At 39.7% G+C, this 10,251-nt stretch overlaps 1 non-coding gene across 1 annotated transcript; it reads right to left on the reverse strand.

Moving 5' to 3' along the window:
• Positions 1-3,877: 3,877 nt before the first annotated feature.
• LOC144223168 (U6 spliceosomal RNA) lies at positions 3,878-3,982 on the reverse strand. Its single transcript, XR_013332597.1, has one exon. It is a non-coding gene; the product is annotated as a U6 spliceosomal RNA (small nuclear RNA).
• Positions 3,983-10,251: the final 6,269 nt, after the last annotated feature.

A 10,251-nucleotide genomic window follows, 5' to 3' on the forward strand; every position in this document is an offset into this window, starting at 1 on the left:
GATCACCAGTTGTTTTAATTTTAATAATTAAATATGGTAGTACATTATTAATATTAAATATATATTATAATAGAAATAAAGAATATAAGCAATTATTAAATACTTTAAATAGCTAAACAATAACTATTAACATTAAATATTAACTTGATATTGATGTTTTTATATTAAATATATTTGAGGTTAAACATTAAGAAGACAGTTGCCACTTATGTCCCTTTGTGTTTTGTGAGGGTCATGGCAGAAACTGCTGGCTGCCTACCAACCATCTCCTAACTTAGTTCTTCATTAAAGATGGAGCTCAGATTTCATCCAGAGTGGCTATGTGCCCAGCTACAACACACCCCATTTCCCAATTCCCTTGAACCAAGTGTGATGTATCCTAAATTCTGGCCAGTGTGAAGTAAGTGAAATACTACCTATAAGATTTCTGAGTAGGTATCTTAAAAAGAGCTAACTCATCTGGAAGAATTTTTTTTTTTTTGCTTCCCCCAATTGTTTTTTATTTTGTTTTGTTTTAAGTAAGCTCTACATCCAATGTGAGGCTTGAACTCACAACCCCAGGATCAAGAGTCACATACTTTACCCACTAAGCCAGCCAGGCCCCCCTGCTTCGCTCCATTGCATTTCAGGATGCCTAGAACACAGACGTGACGTCCAGTGCTCAAGTAGCCCGGTTGCAAGCTCTATATTGGGAGTCATCGGCCATTTGTGGAGAATGAGAGAGCATAAAGATAGAAGGAGTCTGGATCCCTGATAACTTTGTGGAGCCTCCAAACCTTCCATGGATTTCCCATCTCTAGACTTGTTCACTTGAGTGAATAAAGCTTTGTGTGTTTAAGCAATGAAATTTTTGGCTTCCTGTTAAATGAACCTGAACCTTAGTCTGACATAGGGAGGGAACAGATTGAAAGGGAATACTTGATTTACCTAAGTCGTGATTCAATAAACTTTAGAACTCATTTTCTTTTGGCTAAGATTTTAAAATGGTTAGTCTTGAAGACATTTCAGTGTTTTCTAAATAGTCTTAAGATAAAAAGAAGTATTAATTATTCTATGGGAGTAAAAAAAAGGGGGTATCTTTTCTGGATCACTTGAAATGGTCTTTTCCAGCCTCTCTAAAGGGAGAAGACTAACTTTGTAGGAATCTGTGGATCTAGGAGTAAGGAGACCTGGATTCTTCTATTAAACTGTTGTATGATCTTTAATTAGTCATTGAAATCTCATTTGTTTCAATCTTTACAACTATAAAAAAGGATTTTATATAAAAAAGATTTTATTTGTTGGAATTTCAGCCAAACTATGATGGTCTTCAGTGCAGGGCTGATGCTTTATTCTCCTTTATGCATTGCTTGAAAATGATTTTGTTGTTGCTATTGTTTTGTATTTTTTGTATATATACATGGCATTTAATATTTAATTGATACATTAAATTAAACTTTTAAATAAAAATATCTTCCCTAAGACACACATTTTTAAAAATTATATATAAAATATATATATATATTTTTAAGTTTGTTTATTTTGAGAGAGACAGAGACAGTGCAAGTGGGGGAGGGGCAGAGAGTGAAGGAGAAAGACAGAATCCCAAGGCTCTGCAAAAGCAGCATAGAGCCCTGCATGGGCCTTGAATTCATAAACTGTGAGATCATTATGTGAGCAGCAATCAAGAGTCAGGTACTTTACAGAGTTACCCAGGCACCCCAAGACACACATTTCTAAATGTAGCATACTACTTCTACCACTTCATCCTCTGTTCCTATGAACAATATGATCAAATTAATGTGTTGCCTTATGAGTCTGAAAGATTCAATATTTTGCCCCTTTCTAATAGCTTGAAGCATGATCTTATTTTGTAGTTAATTTCAGGTAAATAAAAGTATATAAAATTTATTTTCCAGGGCGCCTGGGTGGCTCAGTTGGTTAAGCATCCTACTTCGGCTCAGGTCATGATCTCATGGTTTGTGGGTTCGAGCCCGGAGCCGGGCTCTATGCTGACAGCTCAGAGCCTGGATTCTGTGTCCCCCTTTCTCTCTGTCTCTTCCCCACTTGTGCTCTGTCTCTCTCAAAAATAAATTAACATGAAAAAAAATTAAAAATTTATTTCCTATTAATCCAATGAATTTCTATCATAATCTAACCTTATGCCAACTCAAATAGGCTTCAAAATGAGTAAAGTGAGTTTGACAAACACAGGAAATTGCAAGAGTTTCAGCATGTGACAAAGAAGACAATTTTAATGGTTTTGGTGTATGACAAATGGTGATTTCATATGCTAATTGACTCAGCTGGAATTCTGCTCTTTTATGTTAGAGGTTACATAAAAATGTATTTTAAAAAGTGACTCCAGTATATTGGCTGGGACTTGCGTTAGAGCACTTGGTAACACAAATAAAGGGGCTTATGATCGCCTGCGTGGCTTAGTCAGTTAAGCTGCAGACTTTGGCTCAGATCATGCCCTCACGGGTCCTGAGTTCAAGCTCTGCATAGTGTTCTCTGCGATGAGTGCAGAGCCCCCTTCAGATCCTTCCTCTCTCTTCCCCTCTCTCTTCCCCTCCCTCACTCTCTCTCAAGAATATATAAACTTTTTTTAAAGAAATAAAGTGGCTTAGACAATGTAAGAGTTTATTTTCACTAAATGTAAAACAAGTTCAAAGTCTTGGGTTTGTATGGACACTTCTTAATGTCCTGAGAACCTTCACTTTTCCTGCTCAACCATCCTTTGCACAAAGTACTCTACAATCACAAGATGGCTAATGCAGCTCAAGCCATCACATTCATGCCGATAACAGGGAAAATGAAGAAGGGGGCACCAGGGTGGCTCATATGGTTGAGCTTCTGACCCTTGAATTTGGCTCAGGTCATGACCCCAGAGTGATGGGATCAAGGCCTGCATCTAGCTCCATTCCGAGCCTGGAGCCTGCTTGAGATTCTTTGCCTCACACTGTCTCTCTCTCTCTCTCCCTCTGCCCCTTTGCCCCCCACCTGAACACTCTCTCCCTCTAAAAAAAAAAAAAAAAAAAAAGAGGAAGAAGGAAGTCTATTTTTTAGGGAGCATTCCAGAAGTTCTCTCCAACAACTTCTGCATATCCTTAGTCATAATTTCATCTCTATCAGCAAGAAAGGGTGAGAAATATGGTTTGTCAGCTGAACAATCAGGGCACTGTAGCTAAAGAAGATGTTTACTGATGGTATGAGGTAATCTGGGGACAAATGTGCAGGAGGAATACTCTTTCTTATTCATAACCAGTGTTACTCTGCCCCGGCTCAATATGATTCTCGGCAAAATGTTAATTCCTTCTATAATAGTTAAGGGACTACATAGTTAGAGTGGGGAGACATGCTCTTTCACTCGCTAAGTTTTACAAAATACTGCAAAAAAAACCATATTTTAAAAAATCACATAAGTAATATTTAAGGTGTTTTCGTCTTTAAAATTTGATTATGCCTGCAGGCCAGATGTAGCCGGCACATTTTGGAGGGGAGGAAGAAGGGAGAAGGGGGGAAGCTTTTATAGTTGTAAAAAATTATGAATACATTTCTATATTCCAATCAAGACATTTTACCCAGATTGTAAATTTGTGACTTCTCTTGAAAACTTGGCAGTTCTGGTGACCTTGAGCGCATGTTTCCTAAGGCTGCCAATTGGCTAGAAGTGAAAATGTTGCATTCCCAGTGCCACCTGCCAATGCCAAGGCCTGTGAAGCTTGCCATTCATGTCTCAGATAGGAAGGGTATCAACTGCCATTTATTATGACACTCTGTACTATTATTCTTTCTTTCTTTCTCTATCTCTCTTTCTTTCTTTGCTTCTTCCTCCCTCCCTCCCTCCCTTTCTTTCTTTCTTTCTTTCTTTCTTTCTTTCTTTCTTTCTTTCTTTCTAAATATGGAATGCTTCATGAATTTGACTCATCCTTGCACAGGGGCCATGCATATATCCTCTGTATTGTTCCAATTTTAGTATATGTGCCACTGAAGCGAGCATCGTACTATCATTTTCTGAAGGTAGATTTGGGAAGAGAAAAGAGACATATTGTCTGTACTCTTATCTTTCTCAAAAGCAAAATAATTAAAAAGGGCTGGGTTTTTTTTTTTATCCAACCTGACTTATTTATTTTGGTTTCTTTCCTGGCCCCTGCAGGCATTGAAGTTTGTGGCTACCTACAGAAGTTTTAGTATCAAATGAATTATGCTGCCATTTGTCCTACCATAGAATTTACTGCTTCATTGTGTTCATTGTTCATTGTTTTCTCTCCTCTCCCTGCATTGGAGTGTAAGCCCCACCAGGAAATGGATCTTTGTGCATAGGGGAACTCAATAATTGGTTTTTTGAAGACATTTATTAAGCACCTACTATGTGCAAGCATTCCAGAATATTCTTTTTTTATGTCTTTGTTTTTCTTCGACACAGAGAGACAGACTGTGAGCAGCAGAGGGGCAGAGAGAGAAAGAGATATAGAATCTAAAGCAGGCTCCAGGTTCTGAGCTGTCAGTGCGGAGCCCAATGTGGGGCTCGAACTCATAAACCATGAGATCATGACCTGAGTTGAGGTCAGACGCTTAACCAACTGAGCCACCCAGGTGCCCCTAGAATGTTCTTTTCACAAATATTATCTCATTGAAAATATTAACAATATACTTACAACTTAGGCATTACTATTCCTATTTACTATTTACTAACAGAGATGAGCAGACTTAAACAAGCTCAGCCTCTTAGGTTTTCATAGAGCCAGGATTTAAATACAAGTCTGACCAATGGTTGCACCCTGAACATTTCTCTTCAAATGACTTCCGATCTCCATAATACAATGGAAAGATGTTTATAACTTCATCATCCTAAAAGAGAGTTATATCTCCTATGAATCTATGTTGCTTATTCATGACCTTCTACAATGTAGATTTCTTTTTTTTTAATTTTCTGAAATGTTTGTTTATTTATTTATAATTTTTTAAATGTTTTATTTATTTCTGAGAGAGAGAGAGAGAGACAGCACGCGCAGGGGAGGGTCAGAGAGAGAGGGAGTCACAGACTCTGAAACAGGCTCCAGGCTCTGAGCTGGCTGTCCGCAAAGAGCCCGATGCGGGGCTCGAACCCACAAACCGTGAGATCATCACCTGACCCGAAGTCGGACGCTTAACCGACTGAGCCACCCAGGCATCGCCGAAATGTTTTATTTTTAAGAGAGGAAGACAGACAGAGCACCAGCAGGGGAAGGGGCAGAGAGAGAGACACACACACAGAATCTGAAGCAGGTTCCAAGCTCTGAGCTGTCAGCACAGAGCCCAGTGCAGGACTCTAACTGAAGAACCATGAGATCATAACCTGAACTGAAGTTGGACGCTTAACCGACTGAGCCACCCAGGTGCCCCTACAATGTAAATTTCAATCTTCAGTTGGTAAATGTCTATGGGAAGGAGAATACAAAACACAGTCTTTCCTACATCAGAGAAATCCTCTCCACACCAGAATCTATGGGGCAAATAGATTAACTCTTGCCATTTGGAGTTGCCCTAGTTATCTGTATACTGATAATAATCAAGTTGGCATCTCCGGACTGGATGTCCACTGAATTCCACATCCGTATTCCTTATTAATTATTTCCAGCTTTATGGCTCATAGAAATATCAAACTCAGTATCCTCAGAAGCAAATTATTTAACACATTCACAAACTAGCATTTTGCTGCTGTCCTTATCTTTGTTACTAACAGTATCATCCATCTTTGTTCAAATATAGATCAAACCCAGAATTCTGCAATTACCTAAGCATATGAAGAATAGAAAATTAATGCACTCCCGGAAGAGACAGATTTATAAATCAAGTAATTACATCACTTTGGTCAGATACCAAATAACAGAGGCACATGTCAAAGCCTGTATGCACAGCAGACTTGGAAGCACTTTTCCCTTAGGAGGGAAGTTAGGGAATGTTCCGTGAGCAAAGTCAAAGGAGGCATTCTAGTGGAAGGGGAAGTAAGTATTCCCAAAACAAACAAAGCCCAAACCAAACAACCAAAAGCAAACAAAATGAACAAAAAACAAGAACAACTAGAGTTCCAAAAAACACAGTTTGAAAGCCACTATTACGGAGGATGAATTATAAGGCTTTTAGAGCTGGAAGACCAATGAAGATGGTCCAGATGAGAGATGGGGAGTCAGATACAGCAATTAACCTGGAGACTGATGGATGTGAGCATGAAGCAGAGATTATGTCTAGGATGACTCTCTGGTTCCTTTCTTGAGTGAGTGGGAGGATCATGAAACCATTAACTACAAAGAAGAGAAAAGCAAAGGAGTTTTAGTTCAGTTTTGTTTTTATAATGGAAAGACAATGGGTTTGGTTTGAGACATTTTAAACTTGGTCAGAGTTCCTGGAAGGCATGTTCTGTCTCAAAGTTGGAAAGCACATACTTGATGCTCCACACTCCCACCTCCCACTCTTTATTACTTACTGTCCAAGTAATCCATCCCCAAATATTGGTAGTTCATTTAGGTCAGGACCACTTGTAAAATGAACTTTCTATCTAAGTAACCAGTAGTATAAATACTTTGTGTGTGTGTGTGTGTGTGTGTGTTTGTGTGTGTGTTTGTGTGTGTGTGACTATTCAAAAGGTCTTGTCTTTCCTTTGCTTAGCAATGACCAGCAAGGCATTTCCCCCTCACAGCTCTTTCCCTCCCTCCCATCAAGAACCCCTCCACCCCTACTCTAGATTCTAGGATTTGTTGTGAAAATCATGCTAGCCAACAATATGCTAGTGAGGATTGCTATTAAACGACGTAAAATGAATGTCAGAAAGAAAGACAGGAATCATATCTCAGTAATTTTGTTATAATAAAAAAGAAAAAGAAGAGATGAGGGAAAAAGGAAGAGCTCAGAGAAAGAGGAGGTGGCTTATTTTAATTTATGTGGTGATAGTAGTTGAGAAATAGAAAGAAGAAAAGAGTTACATTCAAATTTTCAGGAAGCAGCAACAAACTGAATACAGGGCATTGAGAAGGAAGAAAAGATTTGAAAAAGAGTTGCAGCATATTAGGATGACCTTTTGAAAAAGCTAGAACAGACCGGTAGATTTGAACAGGCATGTGTTTGATGGACTGTATTTCCCAGAGGCCCACTCAGCTGAGACTGTAAATGGTGGGGGTGGCGAGGAGCGTTAGCACAGTCACTGGCCAGGCAAATGTCAGGGGAATGACGCCACTTGTTTTTGGTTTTGCTCTTCAGTTTTATTGAGGTATAATTGACAAATAAAATTTATATACACAAAGTGTACAATGTAATGATTTACATATACTTCATGAAATGATTATCAGAATCAGATTAATTAAGAAATCCATCAACTCATATAGTTACATTTTTTTGTTTGTGTGTGTGGTGAGAACCCTTAAAGGTCTACCCTCTTAGCAAATTGCAAGTACAAAATACAATGTTATTGACTATAGACACACCAGGCTATACATTAGATCTCCAAAGCTTATTCATTTTATAACTAAAGGCTTGTACCCTTCGAACAGCATTTCCCTCTCTCCCCTACATGTCAGCCCCTGATAATGACATTTAAATCTTCAGCAGGATATTGATATCTATTGATACCTATAAGTCTATCTGTCTATCTATCTATCTATCTATCCATCTATCTGTCTATCTATATATATATCCATCCAACACTTTTGGCTGGCTTCCTCAATACTGATTAGATGAAAAACCCAACCATCAATCCCTGCTCTTACTTTCTCTGGAGCAAGCTCCATGGAATTTTATGGAATACAGCTTAATGAAGCATTGCAAGCCAATGACTGTAATTAGGAATTCTGGGACTTGTGATCATCGATTTGAGCCTCATGTTTATGACCACTGCTTATTAATGTTTTTTCATACACTTTCTGCAAATGGAAATTAAATACGTTTTCTCACTGCACATTTTCAGTTGTTTTGAAGGATCACAGCCTCTATATGGGGAGCCTTGTCAGATGCCCTAGTATAAATTTCAGGTTTGCTTATAGCTAGTATTATACATATGCTTATCTCAAAGTAATGCCATCATTTGTTAATAATTAGTCTATGGATTACAGGTAGTTGGATAGCATATATATATACACACACATATTTATTCAACAAATGTATACTAAGGGCCCACATTGTGACAGGCACAACAATAGCCACTGAAAATGGAGACCAATATAAGATCTCATGAAAATGACCTTTTTAAAAGTTTATTCATTTACTACTTCTGAGAGAGAAAGAAAGAGAGGGAGAGGGAGACACAGAATCCAAAACAGGCTCCAGGATCTGAGCTTTCAGCACAGAGCCTGACATAGGACTTGAACTCACAAACTGTGAGATCACGACCTGAGCCAAAGTCGGACACAACTGACCATGCCACCCAGACGCCCCCAAAATGACATTCTAATATAGAGAGATAGACCAAGAAAGTGAAATAAGTAAAAAATGAGAGACAGACAGTAGGATGGAGCAGCTCATAGGAGACCAAAGCTCCTACCAAGACCAACAAGAAGGGCCAGATGAAATAAAAAATTGATCTATTTTGAGAGATCAGAAGTTGCAGAATCAACAAGAGCTAGCAAAGCTGATATCTCAGAGGGGAGAGTGAGTTTATCCTCTGTAAGATAACTTCCTTTTCTCCCCAGGAAGCCTTCCAAGATACTGGACACTGGCTGGCTGCTAAGAACCCAGGCTCGGCCAAAGCGCAAGGCCACTGTGTGGGAAGAGAGAAAAAGGGGGCTTTTAGTCATTGCTCAGGGCTAGAGTGACAGCCGCTGGCGGGATTTCTTATACCTCTGGTTTTCCCTTCACGACATTTGTTGAGTTCTAAACCTTTATGAGGTAGGAAGCTAACAAACCGAGGCAAACCCTCTGATAAAGAGAGAGCTGGTTCTGCCATCTTGTAGTGCAAGAGACAAAGACCCGCTGGGGGAAAGAGCCACAGTAAAGTCACAGGCTGTTTGCTGGAATCCACAGAAAGTAATTGGAAGTTTGAGATTTTCATTAGGGTGCACAACGAAGGCCTCAATGAGGAGACATGAAGGTCAGGCTGAAGGAGGTGAGAGAGCAAGCAATGTGGCCATCTAGGAGAGGAGCATTGCGTACAGAAGGGATAGGACAAGGGAGAGAGTGCCCCACATGTCTGTGGAACAGCCGCCGAGAGGCCCACGTGGCTGGCAGCATGAGGGCCAAGTAAGAACTGAAGTCGGAGACACACGGTGGAATGTGCAAGGCCCTGTAGACCACTGGACAAACTCTGGATTTGATCTAAATGAGATGAGACGCCTCCAAAAATTTTGTTTTGTTTTGTTTATCTTTTAATTTTTGGAATCATTCTGGAGGAGTCTGGGTAGAGAAATGTCATGACCTGATTTATGTTTTACCAGGGACATTCTAGATGCTGGATGGAAAACAGATTGAAGTGAGTCATGTCAGAAGCAGAAAGATCAACTAGGAGGTTTTCTGAATAACCCAGGTGGGAGACGGCAGTGATCTGGAAGAGGATGGAAGAGGGAAGGGCAGATTCCAGGTATACTTTAAAGGCAGAGTTCACAAGATTTACTGACAGATTGCATTTAGAGTAGAAGACAAAAGGGGGAAGTCTGCAAGATGTTTTGATGGGAACAATTGGAAGGATGGAGTGGCCATTCATTGAAACGCAGAAGAATGTGGGATGGGCATCATTAATGGGGAAGATCAGGAATGCAGAACTGGAAAGATTAACTTTGCAATGCTTTCTCAACATCTAAGCTAACATTTCACATAGCGAGTTGGAGCCTGGAATTCAAAAGAAAGGTGTAGGATACTGCCTTTGGTTTGCCAGTTATTAACACGGAGATGGTGTTTCAAGTTAGAAGTCTGGGTGAGATCAATCAACAAGGGAGTGAGCTGGGACAGAACCAGAAGAAAGTCCAACCACTGAAAGGTGACAAAGGGGAAGAAGAATCAGTTAGTGAGGTGGAGAAGGAAAAACAGAAACCAAGTGAAGAGTGTGTTTCAAGGATGGCATGCAAGTCCTCTGCAATTAAGATAATATCATGAAGCTGAAAAATGAACAGAATAGTAACATGGAATTCTCTGCAATCTTTGTAAAAACACACCTAGGGACACCTGGGTGGCTCAGTAGGTTAAGTGTCAGACTCCTGATTTCAGCTTAGGTCATGAACTCACATTGTGGGATAGAGCCCTGTATAGGGCTCTGCACTGATGGTAGGGACCCTGCTTGCGATCCTCTCTCTCTCTCTCTCTCTCTCT

This window comes from Crocuta crocuta, unplaced genomic scaffold (assembly GCF_008692635.1).
Source record: "Crocuta crocuta isolate KB4526 unplaced genomic scaffold, BGI_CrCroc_1.0 scaffold231, whole genome shotgun sequence".
Lineage (NCBI taxonomy): Eukaryota > Metazoa > Chordata > Mammalia > Carnivora > Hyaenidae > Crocuta > Crocuta crocuta.